Genomic DNA, 16,910 nt, shown 5'->3' with positions numbered 1-16,910 from the left:
GAAATCCGAAATCAGCATACATGATACATTTGCACAATTCTAAGAGGTTGTGAAAGGAAATACAGTCAGGAGTACTTGCAAAACGCAGGAAAAGGGCGAATAATTAAATAAATACTACTAATAATAACCAGATCGGTCCTGAAGAGTAAAACATTTTTCAAAAGGGAAATACGTTTCTGTAGCCTAAAAGCAGAAGGATCTACCTTTACCATTTCCTGTGTTGCCTCTCTGAGTATGAATACTGCCGTCTGTTCAAAATCCGTAAGTGGTGAGTGGGGGCAAAGAAATTCCTGGTCTGAAGAGAAGCAAAACAACTTACACATGTTGGCAATTTTCCAAGAAACGAAACTTTACTACCTCTAAAACACAATTCCGAAGGAGGTTCGTAAGCTTAGCAGTTAATAAAGCATTTATGTCCCTTGTAAAGTAAAAACTTGGTTGCATTTTGAAGGGAAAGAACATTAAAATGAAGTGTGATTGTTGTTTTGCACCAAAATTCTTCTGCTAGAGTCTTTCGCCCCTTGAAATAATATGGTAATGGGCTGAAATAAGTGGGGTTCTGAGTCTCCTCTGGCTTTTTGCACGGATTTTCACACGCATGGAACTCCACTGACTTCAGTATAGAGGCTGCTGGGGTGAGTGGGATCCGAATCGGGTCTTGGGTGAGTGGCATATAATTAGGACCCAAACACTGTCCAACTTTTATTATTGGGGGGGGACAAGGGGTGGAATTAACAAGCAGTGATAGTAAGAGAAGGCCGGTGGCTTCCACTCAGGGACAAGAAAAAGAAAAGGGGGAAAAAAGCACAGTAGAATGAGGTTGTTAAATAATTGCTTCAATAAAATCTGTGGCATGAGACCTTGCAAAAAAAAAAGTGTGTGTGGGGGGCTTTCTTTCAAACTGCTATTTTTACAACACTTTGCCAACAGTTTAGATGCATCCTGAATGGGGTTGAGAGAATTTTAGGCAGACAGGAACGCTGAGAAAGAATAAGAATTTGAGTTTTATTGTTGCATTAACAGGAGTTGTTCAGTGATATGCGTGGGGCGGGGGGCGGGCGGAAGAGCAGGAGTTGCTGTTATTTTGCAGACGAATCAATTATTATACGGGGTTTTTTGGGTAGCAATCCCAATACAGCGTCACCTGGTGAAGTCGCTCTTATCTCTCTGCTTTGGAATGGAAAGAAAATAAACCCCTTCAGATACCAGCAAGGCAAATAAGATGCAAAATGGTAACTAGTTTTCATTCATAAATAGGATCTTTTTCCTTTCGAAAATAGACCCAGTTCTGTTTTCAACCAACAGCACAGTCCACGTGGGCCTGACTCTGATCTCAGTTACAGCAGCATAACTCCATTAGCTTCAATGAAGCTGGCTGCTATATTTACACTGGGACAAGTCAGATCTAAAATCCGGAGGCCCTGCGTTTACAAGACAGGTTAGTGTGCGCTTTATGGGGATATTATTCATTTTGGAAGATACCAGGCAGTGTTCGGGTTCTAACACAAATATCACTTTGTTTCTATAATAAAGATTCACAGAACTTGTGAAAAGTACAGAATCCAAATCGTTTCATGCTGACTGTCTTTTCTTTCTCCCCTTTCGGAGTGGCTGTTAGTTTAATAGGCAAGATGGGCACATTGCCCGCAACAATTACCAGTTGCAGGGATAAAGCATACCCCAGGTTAAAGGCCATAAAACAGCTTTTTTTAAATCATTCCGATCCTAGCATAAACTGAATTCACAGCAATCTCTCGGCTACCGAAGAAGTAGCAGATTATATTCTAAATTTGGAGATCTATCGCATCAGTCTTTAGTAATTCGAAACTCAAAGTGTGAAACAGGCATACTTAAAAAAAAAATCTCTTTCCAGACTACATAATACTTACTTTTATGCTCATTTCATGAACTGATCCACAGAAAGTTATTTTCATGCTTTGATATCACTACATATTAAAGATATCGTTTTTCAGAAGACTATTAACGTCATATCTTAGGTGACTGAGAAATAACTTTGATCATAATATTTCTTCCACGGTTGAAGAGCTTATATTTAAGCACTTTTGCATCCATTATTCCTATTTAGCTTCATTTGAAGATCATATGTTTTAAGTGAAACGACAAACTTTTGCTTTACTACTAAAACGAAAGCACGTTATCGATCTGCAGGCGCGTGTGTGTCCATCTGTATCAATATTTTTCATTTATCAGTTTCTAAAAACACTTCCGTGTTCTACACCATCTGGATTACGTAAGCAGCATCTTAGACGTTCAATGTGAGGTTAAACTCACATAGTAGCTATCATGTCTATTTCTAATTCAGGCAGAGAAGAAATAGGGGAAATCACAGAGAAGGGATTGCACGTTGTAATTCAGAGGATGTATTATCATAGTGAAATAACGGAAATATAAAGCATTTTTGTAATAAGGCTTATAATGAACATAACTTCATAATATGGGGCAACTGAAGAAACCTGGAGGGAGTGTTTTTAGTGTGTTCACTGAACTCTTATTCTATCATTTAAGCATAGATGTGGATTTCTTATTCCAAAACCAAAAACTTCAGTCCCTTTTCGATACATAAAGGCATTAGGGAATATATATTTTAAGAAGTCTCCTGTCAGGAAGGGATCCTGATCCCGTTGCAGTTAGCAGGATGGAGCCCTTCATAAGCTGTTAATTGTTTTGTGCATCATTATACCTTCCTGCAAAATGGCACTGAAACAAAATTTGAAAAAAACAAACCCTGTCTTCATAAGACCTGATTATTATTATTATTAATAATAATTTTTCTTTTTTGCAAAACCAATAGAGATTGTTGCTTGGCCCTTCTATGCTGAAATGTCATTCAGATGGTTTGGCCTGAAAATAAATAAATAAAATATAAATAAATAAACGTACCTATCATTTTCCTTTGCTCCAACTGCCCTTAATAAACAAAATCGAGGCGAATAACTGGAGTAAAGCAGGTAGTTTTATGTTCTTGTGTTTAAAAATAAAAGCCCAACAACATGAAACTACCTAATTCACAAAGCAGTTCTAGTTCATTCCTGGGTCAAAGGCTAAAATTACCAAGAAAGGCGCCTGGGCGGCCATTTTGTTTGACATCATTTGCAATCTGAACTTTTATAATAGAAAACAGTTGCTAGGAAACAAAAGCAACAAAAGGATCTTTTCAAAGACAAAAAACCCCTACGATTGCACGAAATATCTATTCAGATTATTTCCTATTTACAGTGTCTAGAACGGATCTCTCCTGCAGGAGTTTACAAATAGTCCACAAATAGACTAGAGGAAACAGTAAAATGCTATTGACTTTGAGAAAGAAACGATTAACCCAGCTATAAAGAGCGCAAAAATTCATCAAACTTCGAATCAAAGCAAAGGAAAGCATCTTTTCCCAGGTGAAAATATTTTGTGACAATTGGCTTTTTGTTACAAAACAAACAAATCTTTGGATAACTTTCTGCTGACAATAGCAATCAGACATAACCAGTGAATTCCGGAAATCCAATTGTCATTATTAATTTTCTCTCTCCCACTCCCCCAAAAAGAAGTAAGTAAACTTGATCCAGTTTTTTCAAACAGTTTGAATAGATAGGAACAATGGGGGAAAAAATTCGCCACATCTATTTTATAGCTACACCTAGCGACTTTAAGGAACTTCTCCCTTTTTTGCATTGAACAGGGAGTGATTATATAAAATAATCACCAAGTTAATAAAAGGGAAGAACTAAACCTAGCGAGCTGGGGGGGGGGGGGGCAGTGGGGAAAGATGGTTGGATAACAACCTACAAAGAACTTTTGCTGAGGTTCAAAGTTCTGGGAGACTTCCTTAATACTTCAGAGAAGAGGTGTGGAACTTTTCATGAAGTCTGCACATAAAACGATTTAAAGGTCGATCCCTTTAAAAATATAAAACTGAGATTAGCTGGTTCAGGTTTCTTGCTGCCCTCCCATTTTTTTTTAAATGTCATAAAATATAAATTAAATTTCTTACCTTGTATGCTGGGTTCTTCTGTAGGTGGATAAAATAAACACATAAACTCACTCGAAAGACAATAAAGCAAAGATAGCCCAGTTTCTAAAGAATCATTTTCCAAGCATTTAAAAGTTCATTGGAAGAAAAACAAAACGAAACAACAACGCCGAGTTCAAGAGATGCAGGGAGGAGCCTGAAACTTGACTATAACTTAGCTTCATTTCATTGCAAAGCCTTTAAAAGACTGGTCGGGATGGTATATAAATTATTGTACCGGAAATACAATAAAACTTAGCCGTGTTGTTGAACTTCAACCAGGTTCCATCACATCAGGCGGTGAATAGGAAGACAACACAGATTTAAAAAAAAACACAAAAAACAAAATAAAACCCACAACAACACCATCCAACCACACATTATGAAAAGAGAAAGAATTTGGGATCAAGATATCAAGCATCCTACATTTTTATTTTTGTGCGGGACCAGATCTAATTTTGAAAATTACAAGACATAGAAAAATATTATTAAACATAGTTGGCATCCATAGTGATTTAAAATAAATATGTACTTTTTATTTCAAATGTATCATTTCACTTTTTATCACAGTCATGACACTCAGATAGGTGCAGGTTCAAGTTTAAATCAAACTGCAAAAAAAAAAAAATAATCAAAAAGCTCCATTACTATAAAACTTGATTTGCCTGTAATTGACAAATAATTCACACTCACAAATGCGCACACACACGTATACCCATCACAGACACATACAAAGTTTAAAAATGTTAAATCTTGTATATTGAATTCTATCAGCTGGAAAGATACTTTTGAAAAATGGAAACCACCAGATCAGTCATCTTCATTTTCTTTCTTCAACGTTTCCAACATTAGAGTGACTGTTCTTATTGAGAGCTCTTCCGTTTATACAAAACAACACACTGGAAGAATATATTTATAAGAGCTTTCGCTGCTCAAAATTGGAAATGGAAGACTGAAACATAAATAAAACGATCTAGATGACTGTGAAATACAAAACTGCATGTACCATTTAATTTCACGATCAGGTTTAAAATAAATAACGCATAGTTTACTAATAAGAATAATAATCATAATAAAACTACGCGCGTTACATATATTGAGCTGGAAAACGTTTTAAAGTAATGGGTTTTTTTCCCTTCTGGCTGTTGAGAAAGTTCTTAAAGATGTCTTAAATTAAGACGTCATAGACCAGATAACGCACTTCTATAGTTAAAGGATATCTTAGCTATGAGACAACTTCCACTCATCAAGAGATATGTGCTAAACTAATTAACAGCCAAGGGAAAACGAAAGTGTTTGTGGCTATATCAATATATGTATATGTATCTATTGTATATATATGCTTTTGACTCTCAAGAGCTCATTGTAGGTTTCCTTGTGCTTCATGGAGATCTTCACAGAGCTATTTTTATTAAAATATTGTCATAGCTGCTGTTTGTCTGAGTTCCCATCAATCAGAAATAGCCTCTGGGAGTATTTGGCATCAATTCCATAAGAGTGGTGGAATATTTTCAACCAGAATGTGTTACATATGGAAGGCGCTTATCGCATTTATATGGATAAGATTAAAAAGTTGGCTTAAAAAAACCGTTGTAGCATTGTAGGAACTCCATTGGAAAGGAATGTCAATGGGGCTATGACTTTAAAGTGAATTCTTTTGAATTATGCGTCAGCCTGAAGGACATAACACAAACCAAAGAACCCTGTATCGGAATATTTCTTAACCACATGGTTTAGAAGATAATAAAATAGATATTTGAACCCCCTTCACATTGTTACAACCGCGGTAACAAAGAAAAAGATAAATATTGCCCCTCCCTTTCTTTCCCCAAATTGCTTTGCTCTGGTTGTATTTAGGCTCTTGTCACAATGAGAACGGAGCTGTCAATTCTGGTAGCACCCTATTATCTCTGGCCTTTTTTTTTTTTTTTTTTTTTCCCCCAGTTTCATCCTGGTTTTGGAACCAGATATTTTGTCTATCTGTGAGGTTGACACTTCGGCTGACCTCTAGGCGGCGCTCTCTGGTCAAATACATATTAAAGAGGGATTTCTTTTCCAGCTCCAATGTCTGGTGTTTAGTATATAAGAGCTTCTCTTTTTTTCTTTCTTTCCACCCCTTGCAGTCAGCCAGCTGCCAGCTTTTGTTTCCTCTGCCAAGTATAAGACAAACATTTGTAACTGTGTTTTGATGCACATGAAAAAGAAAGAAAGAAAGAAAGAAAGAAAGAAAGAAAGAAAGAAAGAAAGAAAGCTTTGAAAAACTTAGAATAATTTTCTATTTTTTTTTTAAATCAGAAAACGCAACTCCTTTCTCCATTTAAAAATCAAAACCAGTTCTCTGAACCAACTTTAAAGGAAGATTCTTGAATTTAAACTGTCAGTAAAAGCCTGTTAGCTCCTTTTTCACCGGACCTGCTGTAAATTCAAGCTCAAAGAAAGTGAATTATGCTTTTGAAAGACGTTTCTGCAGGGCATGGAATAACCAAGGTTTTCCAGTCACAGGCAGTTTTATATGAGTTAGCAATCCAGGAACGAAATGAAAACCAGATTCCTTTACATATCACAACTGCAATTACCAACGAATCCACTTTCTTATATTATTATTTCATTGATGGTCAGGGATACCTAAAGTCAGCAAATGCATCCTGTTTTGTGAGGGCCAGTTTTACAGCACAGACTCAAAGACTAACGCCGGAGCGTCACAAATGGCGATTAGCAATTTAATTCAAGGTGTGGAATGAAATAACCATGATCAGACATAATGAAGCGACACTGCCTTCCTCGCGGAAATTTAGAAGAGAAAGTGATTGCCTGGAAATGTCCACAGGCCATGTAAGATTCGAAGGACGAGTCAAAACCATCTCTTGTATAAAACGTCAGATCCCACCTTTATTTGTGCGTGTTCTAGAATAAAAGAGTGCTGGAAACAAATTCAGGGGGATCAAAGATACAGTATAATCCTTCCAAAGTTGAAAGGGACACCATCAATTTGTAATATTTAGTCAATTTTTTTTTAAAAAAAGAGCTAAAGGTTTCAGGTTTTATACCTGGTCCTTTGTCCCCCTGCCCATTTTTTTTGGTTTTACAATGACATGTTACCAATTTTATTAATAAGGTTATTAATACTTGACCTCTTGCTGTGGGAAAGATTTCCCCAAAGCAAAGGAGAAATTCAATATGAAAAGTGAACCTACTAGATAAAAGTTGCTGTCAAATGAGCATAATTAAAAAAAAACAACACCTCAATCTATCCTCTTTCAGTTATTTTAGGTGATAGGTGGAACAACAGAAAGTCAACCTAATTCAGAGAAAAGGGTGATTTAAAAAAAAAAAGTCGACGGTATCCATTTAAGTGAGTTAAAGAACTCAGTGGGAAGCCTTCGACGCGCCATTTTGGTCCGTCCATCATACACCTGAACATATTGAAAAACAGCTGTCAGTAAATATGTTTCCAGGGACTACAATCATTATTAGCCGGAGTCATTTTCTGGATAGAAAATCCTCGTATCCGACCCACACCATATATGAACACGTCCCGCCCAGCATCTGAAGAATTAATCAAATCGAAATGTAGGACCAAATTCTCCATGGGATACCTTGTACTTAAAAGCAGAACCAGATCTCCCAACAGCGGGGTGGGGGAGAAGTTTCCAGACACAAAGAAATAAAATAAAATATGGACGTGTTTTCTTTCCAGTTAAAAGGTTTCTCAAAATACATCTCTAATTTTCTGCAGATGCTAAATAGAAGTGAACGCTTTGTAAGGAAGATAAAAAAGCGAAAATGTTCTTCTATAGCAAGGCACAAATATTAAACTATATAATATTTCCACAACTTTTTCAGGTTTTATTTGGGTTGTTTTGGGTGGGGTTGTTTTGTGTGCTTTTACTGTATTAGAGATCAATAGCTCCGTTCCTGTGACTACTATAGACATATGTAAAGAAAAAGAATTTAGCTTTAAATGCATTTGTGGTTAGATAGATCGTCATATGAACTCAAATCTTGCCAACCATCGAGCAAGTGATCTTAGCCACATGAACAGTCCCTTAAACAACTCACGTGAGTAAAGTCTTTCACGTGCTTGGCAGGATCGAGCCCCCAGTGTGGAAAAAAAAAAACCCGCCCCGACCTTCATTTTAAAATCTTTATTGCACTCTGCAGATGCTGCAAAGTTACTGACTCAGTCAATGGAAATGTTCTTTAATTAGAAGCAGAGTATTTTGGCAGAGGGACCAAGCCTTAAAAAGTAATTTAGCAGCAGGTACAGCACAATATAAGAAACATTACGTTGATTGCCATTAAATAATGTAAATTACCAAAATGTATTAAACAAACTTATTTTATGATCCAATGAGCAGTCAATCTGTATATGCACATTTAACTTTACTCAATTAAACGTTTAGTCTGGTTGCATATAGCCTCAAGGGAATAGGATGTAAACCCTTTTATTTTCCCAGACATTCACATGCCAGAAAACTTGGGAAGATCACAGCCTCAACTATTTTCAAGGTTTGTTCGTGATATTTCATCCCTTACATTGACTCCAGAGATACTTTGAAAGAGGTTTAAATCTTTCTAATAATTATCCTATATCAAGAATCAGAAATGCTCACTGGTGAGGACTCTGAAAGAAATATACAAAACTATGCTTTTATTTCAAGCAAATATTCAAATGGCCACATCAGGTTACTTTCAGAGGGGAATTCAGTTAATTTATTTATTGAAATAAACCTGTTGCACTAATGGGTCTTTTCCACGGTTTCCAACTCTGTTATTAGAGTCGGGAACTGCCAGGGAACTAAAGTTAAAGTTACAAAATAGACAGAGTAGGAATTACATAACCGACATAGAGAGCGCAATGCGAAAAATAAAAGGAAGCAAAGAAATGAGGATTGCGTTGTGAAAATCAAAAGATAAGTGATATTTAAAGCGAGGGAGTCCATTCAAAGTGCAACCTCACCATTTCATATTTGGTATTTTGCTCTGTTTGCAGATTCTGTTTGCAGTTTAAGAAATCTTCACCCTCACATACACCCCCGCCTCCCCCATAGAAAAGTCATCTGTGGCATTCAAATAGTTGTAATGATTCCACTTCCCCCTCCCCCCCCCCCGACTTTATTATTTCATTTTATTCGATTTCTATGGTCGACAGCGATAACTTTGTTTAAAAGCCGTTCCTGATGATGGACTGGAACCATAACCTCCCTCGCCCCCAAATACACACCCACACTACTGCAGACAAAAAAGCAGGGGGGCTTTTGCACCAGATCCTTACATTTAGGAGGGGGAAGGAAGGAAAGAAAGCAAGTCTGAATTTAGGTAAGTGACTTACGGGATTGGAATGAAATGGTCATTTAAAAAAAAAAACCAGGTCTAAGTGCCAGTTCTGGTGGTTGAACTGTCTCGGAGTTTTCCACACAGGTGTCTGCCTTTTAGGGGAAGAATGCAACATTCTTTGGAATCGACACATGGGAAATTACAAACGCTCGGCAGGTTATGAAAGAAACCCTCCTAATTAGCCCATCCGAGCGTCTTGTGCCCAGAACTGACTTACCTGTCTGCCTGGGACTTTGGATCTCTTAGCTAGAAGAACAGCAGGGCACCACGGACCCTCCTTTTTCATGTATGGTACCGCCTGGCCTTCGAGAAAGTTCTGTCCAAACCTTGGGTTATTCTATTTGCAAATCTGTCCTCTGGGCCCAACTCTGGAACGAGGCTGTAATTTAGTCTGGCGGGAGGGCCTGGGTACTGTGAATTAATTTTTAACTTAAGGGTCATGATGGTAGCGAAGGGGGGGCGGGGGAACCCTCCTCCCTCCCCCCCCCCCCAATTCCTTGGCTGTCTGGATGAAATCACCTTGTTTTGGCTGCAAATAAACCTCTTGCTTTTCCTGCCCTTGCGGACCACTGACCTTAGTCACCTTCTCTTGCTTTGGCTTTGCTTTCTGTACCCACCTTGGATTTCTTGCGCCGCCTTATTCCCTTTAGACCTGTCTAAAGGGGGAGCGTCCTGCAGGGCAAAAAGCGGATCTTTTGTACTCTGCCCCGATCCATAGCCGGGTTTCAGGCTAATCGCCACTTCATGGGTCCTCTTTCCAGGGTCTGAGCAAGACGACGAGGGGCGACTGTGTCGCAGATGCCCATTAGCAGCCGGGGGGGCGAAGTCAGGAGGCAACGAAAGCACCTGGGAAACTGCTGGCTTGATGACAACCTGACGCTGGGAAGAGCTGCTGATGCTTTGACGCGGTCCAGTCGCCGGGCTGGTGACACCAGAGCCGGACTCCAGCCTGGCGAAAGTGAGCTTCTCTGGCCGGAGGGCTGGGGGGGTCTCAACCAGAAATCCCAAGCTGGACCCCTCGTCTTTGCCTCTTGGTGCGCACAGACAGGACTCTCTTTTCTGGGGCGCACGGTGCCCCGTCAGGACCCCCCAGCCGGGGGGGAGGGAGGTGGAAGGAACCGCAGTCCTGGCTGGTGGCGACTCATCTCACCCCCCAAAGGAGGTAGGGAAAATGTTCCCCCCCCAGTTTGCAGTGGGGAGCCTTGACAAGAAGGGGAGGGCGCGGGGTGGGGGGGAAGGAAAGGGGCCGAGAAGCCGCTGTCACTGATTGCTTGGTGCACTAGCACCTATGGAAGGGTGAGCTGCACACGGAGCTGCTCAGGCATCTCTGGGGCTGGGGGCTGTGACAAAACATACTTTTGGGGAAGGGGAAAAGGGCTCCGGCAGTTGACTGATCTGTTGGAAAAGGCGTCTGCGAGCCATTTCCGGTGAGCTAACCAATCCGAGATGGACGTGACCGCTAGGACCATCCCCTGGTGTCAGTTTTAATGGGAAACTTTACTGGTTTGTGCCTTCCTCCCCTCCCCCCCCAAGAGCAAACATCTGCAACTAAAGTTGAGCTTCTCCTTGTGCGTGCCTCGAACACAAGGATCCACCTTCCGCAATGGTGTTGTGGGGTGTTACTGTTTGGGGGAAAGGCTCCCTGAACAGACCCTGTGATGGGCAAGGGAGAAGGTATCTAGCTGTTAGGGGGCGGACGTGCATGTCTGGTTAATGGAAGGCAGAACTCTCCCTTCTGCACAGAACTAAATCCTCACAACAAGAAGCTGATTTCTTAATGACACGTCTTTAACCCTGCATTTGGAAGTTAGCGTTAAAGGGATTGAATGGAGAAGGTCACCTAACCAAGCCATTAGTTTTATCCACACATATAAAGAGAGAAATATGCATACACCTATGGTATAGCTATTAAAATAGACACACAACTGGGACATACATGAAATATATACACATATGGAACACACAAATGGACGAGGCGCATTAAAGAGAAGATGAGCTGGCCTCTTAGTCTAAATTTATCTTGTATTTTCAACGTTCATATTGATGGGGACCATGTAAATGAACCAACAAGTAAATAATTGTGTTAAAAAAACCCGAATCCAACTTCCTAGCACTGAATGATTTTCACTGTAGAAAAGGCAGATGACCCATCCTGCACTTCATTATGTTGCCTTTATTGGGTTTTTCCACCTTTGTTACTCGTTAGCAGCTGGGACTCAGCGTGTCAGCAATATATATATATATTCTAATACTTTTGGGGGCAGGTCCATTGTATATTTACGATCGCTGGACTGTGAAACGAAACAAGTTCCAGGATCAATATTTGTGGTGGCGCCACGAAAAGTTTGGTACATAACCGACTCACCCAGAGAAATGATCCAACTGGGTAGTTACACATTTGTTCGCATTAGTTTTTAAGAGCAGCTAACTTTCTTAATTAACTCCCGCCCTCTCAGCCCCGAAATTCAAGGTCTTGGCCGATTGCTGGAGACTGGGCTGAATAAGAACATTGTCTTGATGAGCAAAGTTCAATACTGTAGCGACGGCAACCGCTAAGGGTTTGATTCTGACCTGTGTAAACCAGCAGTAACGCCGATGAAATCAAGAGAGAGAATGGGGGTGTAACCCACTAAGACTGGATCCGAACCAGCCCCTGTGAGAAACGCATTTTTGGCATAAAGTTTTAGACTGAACCTTTTTTTCTTTCTTTCTTTTCTTTCTTTTTTTTTTTTTTTAAAGGAAAATCTTGCCTTGTAAGAACAAAAGAAGCCAAGTTCTGCTCTCCCCACCGCAGTATGGATTCTGCATGTTCATTTTTTGGAATGAATTACAGGCATGTTTCGAGAAATGGCCACATAAGACATTTTAAAGCCTACGTCTGTTATTGAGAAAAAATGTTGTGTGGCAAAGCCGCCCCCCCCCCCCCGCTCTAATTGAAAAAACCTTTGGATTTTCAGGTGGTTCAATGTTCACTTTGCCTCAGTCCCGTATTTTATAACTCTGTGATCCAAACTGCAAGGTTTGCAATCTTTGGAAACGGCCTATCCCATTTCGTCTTGAAGTACTGCCATCCTCTAAGGAATAAGCCTGAGGGGAAGATATCGCCACAGATCGATGGAGGCTAATCTTGCGATAACATTTGTGATGTCTCACTTTCATATATATATATGAGTCTTTTTAGAGATCAGTAAATCATAGAGGCTAATTCACTCGATGAAAGAAAACCTTAACCCATGTTTGAGAACCGCCAAAAAGTGTTTAACACAACTTTGCATAGAAGCAAAGCGTTGGTTCTACGATAGCCGTGCTTGTAGACAGAATTCTCCAGTCGTTTTTAGTGCCACTTTTAAATGTTTCAGATTGACCCAGCCTGCATAGGGAACATATTATTAGCATCAGCACTGAATACAGTACTCAGACATTTGACATGGACTAGAATAGACTTCTGGCAATCAGAAGGATTTGAAATGGTCTTAAATTAAAGATAATTAGCAACGGGCTCTCATATATGTATTTAAATTGTGGTTGTGACAGATATATTCGCGGTCGAAGTTGTTTTGGGGTTTTTTTTCCCCCTCCATTACAGAGTTTACTTTTCAGGCGTTCCTGTGCCAGAAATATCCCCTCATTTGCTGTCTACAAGGGATTTTCTATACAACGCAAACATTTTTTTTTTCTAATGGTCTGACCTTTCCACACAGCCCTCCCCAGCACAACGCTTGGGTGCTGGACTCTGTGTTTCCGTAGGAGTTCTGCCTTCGGGATCGGGCCCTGGCTGCTAACAAAGTTTTGAGTTACTTTGCAGGCTTACTTTGTGTTTCAAAGTAGCATTGCAATCCGGTTCAAGGGGAGCGACATGATAAAGAGTACCCAGCAGCATTAAGTGTTCTCAGCCCACGCACGTTTATACGTGGTGTGGCTAAATGTTGCAAACTTTTCATGGCCTATTCAACTTGATGTGTTTCCTGAAAGACCTGTACGAATCTCTTCCAGTTGCAGACATTTTTAGCAGGCAGGTCTTTGGGTTTTTTTGTTTTCTGGAGGTGGGGAGGAGTAATTGGATAAGCTCCAGGAAAGGGGATATTATGGGAGACCCTATAACATAGCATTGCTATTGGTTTTACTAGAAGAAGATCTCTCCAAATTTAACGATCCCCTTCAAGTTCACGAGAAATCGATCATTTGAAAGACGTGGAGCTGGATCAATATGAATCAAAGGGCATACATTTCAGGAGTAGACGGCTAGAGGAAGGTAATTTTATTTTAAAGCGGTCTCTTCCCCCCCCCCCCCCCCCACCCCACACACGCACTTTTTTTCCCAACGTCTTATTCTCTAAGCATTTGAACGACAAAAAACCGAAATCTTAGCAAATCGGCTGACCGGGCAACAGGCAGTGAAACAGAGTGCAGAGAATCAAACCATCGGACGGTCATTACACGACGGTTCCATGTACATACAATACATAATAATCTGATTTATTCCGATTGCACCAGGCCAGTTAATCGCCCAGTAATTCTACACTCTTTAATTTTAGCTGAGGAATCTTCCTCTGCCTCCCCACCGCCTTCATTGCTTCGCACTTCTGAGAATCAACAGATACTCCTGGGATCCGTATTATATTATCCTCCGAGCTAGACTTGTTACTGGATCAAGCACGGGAAGTGATATAATATGGATAGATCATATAGTAACCCGCGGGTGCAAACGATTTGTTTTACGTTGCTCAGGGAACATTTTCCAATAGCCTTCTTATTTCCTGGAGTGTTTAAGTAAACCCGACAGTCGCTTTTCCCTCCTGTCTCTGCTCGGCTGCTTTGAAGCCATGGAAAGTACAGTAACTGCATTTTGAAAATGGTGCCCCAGGATGCCGAATCACATGATAAACAATTAGCAACAGATGCTGACAAAGTTGCTTCTGAGAAAGACTTCATTTCCAGCCGAAAATGTAAGACCTCAGATCCGTTTATGCCAACTGGGCATCATCACAACAGGTAGATTTGATTTTTTCTCAGAAATGAGTCTGCTTTCACCGGCAAACTAGGAGAGTAACTTAAAAAATCTTGCCTATATTGGAAAGACTGTTTATTCTTATGAACTGTCTGTCTGTCTGTCTATCCTAGCCGGTGCTCGTCTTAAAAGGGTGTAATCTTGAGACCTGGAGTCCTGTTTAAGACAACAAAACCAAACCCACCCATTTTTCGTGTAAAAGTCACTTTACGTGAGTTTTATACCGAAACCTACAAGGTAACGATAATGATTCAAGGTACCGGACACAGGCTCATATCACTCATTAACCTAACATTTTCTCTCTTTGGGTGTTTTATTTCCCACTCAGATGCCTTAGAATTTAGCATGAATTGTAAGCGCTCAAACCTTGCAACGGGAGTCGACCCACGACTTGAACTGAACCCGCAGGATTTTGCGAGCGTCTGGCGTTGGTACCTTGCTCCCAGCTGGGTGGATTTTTCAGCCTTTCAAGTGTCACTCGACTCAGCCTCCAGGCAGGGAAAAGAATAATCGGAGCAACACCTCCACCCGCAACAGTGTCCACACCTCGAGCAGGAAAGTAATCCGGTTTTTTGTTTCCTCCTGCGGCTCGGACGTGGCCTGACTTCTGCAAAAGGTGCCTTTGATCCTTCTCTTCAAGGCTCTTCAATGCCATAAAAAAAAAAAAAAAGTCATAGCTGAAGTCCACTTTAAAGTGAAGAGATTTTGAGCCTCTCCCCCCCCCCCCCTTTCGTCTGAGGACCTTCCCGAGGAGTTTTATGATTCCTTTCTGCGCTCTGTCAAAGCTTCGCAGCACCTAAGGTGAAATGGCCCCTTGATAGTGAAGGGCGAGTAGAGAGCTGGCGGCTAAACTTGGCCATATCTCGCTTCTCGATCTCTTCCGCTCTCTAGTTCAGGAAGGCTTGGGGATTTCCTCTATTCGTCCACTAAAAAAAAATAAATAAATAAAAGCCTGATCCAAAAACCAATCGGCACAAAGAACCGCCACGGATTCCAGACTGGCTGCTTGTCCACTTTAACGACGGAGGCCCAGCCCACTACATCACCCTGGAACTATTTCACATTTGCTGGCAGTGGGATGGGGAGAGGGAAAGATGGTTGGAGCCACAATATCTTCTTATTTAGTCTAGTAGGGCCTAGTGCCTACAGTGAAGAGGGTCTCATTGGGCTAGGTACAAACAGAGTAAGATAATCCACCCCAAAGAGTTTAGGTCCAGATCCTGAAAGGTGCCTAACTCCCATTGATTTTATTTTAAACACATGGTTAGGGGAAAGGAAGCATCATTATCGCCATCTTATAGAGGGCAAGAGACATGAAGTGAAGCACACAAGGTCCCACAGGAAGTTTGTGGCAGAGTCAGGAGAGGCGTTCCAGTCCAACGGCCTCACCACACAAACACCCTTCTTCTCTTCCCACGGGCCTATGGGATTATTGCGCTGCCCCAGCCAAACCACCTCATCACTCTGTGCCTCAGTTTCCTCACCTGTGAAATGGGGATAATAATGCATGCCTCCTTCACAGCAGAGTGGTGAAACCTCATTCATGTTCGCAAATGGTTCTGAGGTCTGCACGTGGAAGTATTACAAAGATCAGAAACATTCCCAAGTGGAGGGAGGTAGATGTCAGAGACATTCCATGATTAAAGGCCTATGTTAAACAGGAAGCACAAAACTACTTCAATCATCACTGATGCACGTTCCCATGAGTTCTAGCGGCTCAGGAGATCGGTCAGGATTACAGAAATACAAAACTGATAGGACCAAAAATTGTTACTTCTTCATGGCTGGTAGGATGGCTATGTGAAAATGAGCTGGCAGCGCCAGACCATCTTGGAGAGGAATTCTTGTGTACAAATCCCAGTTAGAAAGTACTGCTCCTGTGTTATCTCAGCAAAGAGGCCAAGGGACTGAATGAGCCAAGGAAACTGAATTCTCTAGGCATCCCTGGAGATGGTCTCTCTAAATCAGGACTGGAGAGCACCTGAATTGTACCCGTTGGAGGACAAAGAGGACTTTGCTCTCCAGGGTTGTTTAATTAAGCACCATTCACCCAGTCCTGATCCTAGAGACTGTTTACATGTGTGCTTAGCTTTATACAGGTGAGGCGTTCAATGGGGCTACTCACATATGTTGACGTTCACAGGTGCTTGAGTGCGTGCAGGATCAGGGTCTTTTAAAAACTAGTCATTTTATAATAGTATGGTCTGATTTTCAGGGGTGCTGAGCCCCAGTGTGTACCAATGGGAGCTACAGAAGCTCAGCACCTTTGAAAAGCAAGCAATTTGGCCTCACTCCTGCAATTACGTAAGTAGCAGCTTAATTGTATGCAGGTGAGTGTCCTCATTGTGTTCAACTGAATGACAATTGAACACATGCAGAACACATGAAGAACAAGGGGCCTGAGGAATTGCATAAAACTACCTCGCTATATTTCAACGCAAGTGCAGACCGGAGGGAGAGATTGTGATATCTTTAACTGCGGCAGATGCTAACTGGAATTGTGGAGTCCTATCGCCTACCTTTATTCGGACTGCAGGCTGAATTATT

This window comes from Emydura macquarii, unplaced genomic scaffold (genome assembly GCF_026122565.2).
Source record: "Emydura macquarii macquarii isolate MOO-44397 ecotype Brisbane River unplaced genomic scaffold, CSIRO-AGI_Emac_v2 contig_629, whole genome shotgun sequence".
Taxonomy (NCBI): domain Eukaryota; kingdom Metazoa; phylum Chordata; order Testudines; family Chelidae; genus Emydura; species Emydura macquarii.
This window is presented reverse-complemented; position numbering follows the sequence as displayed.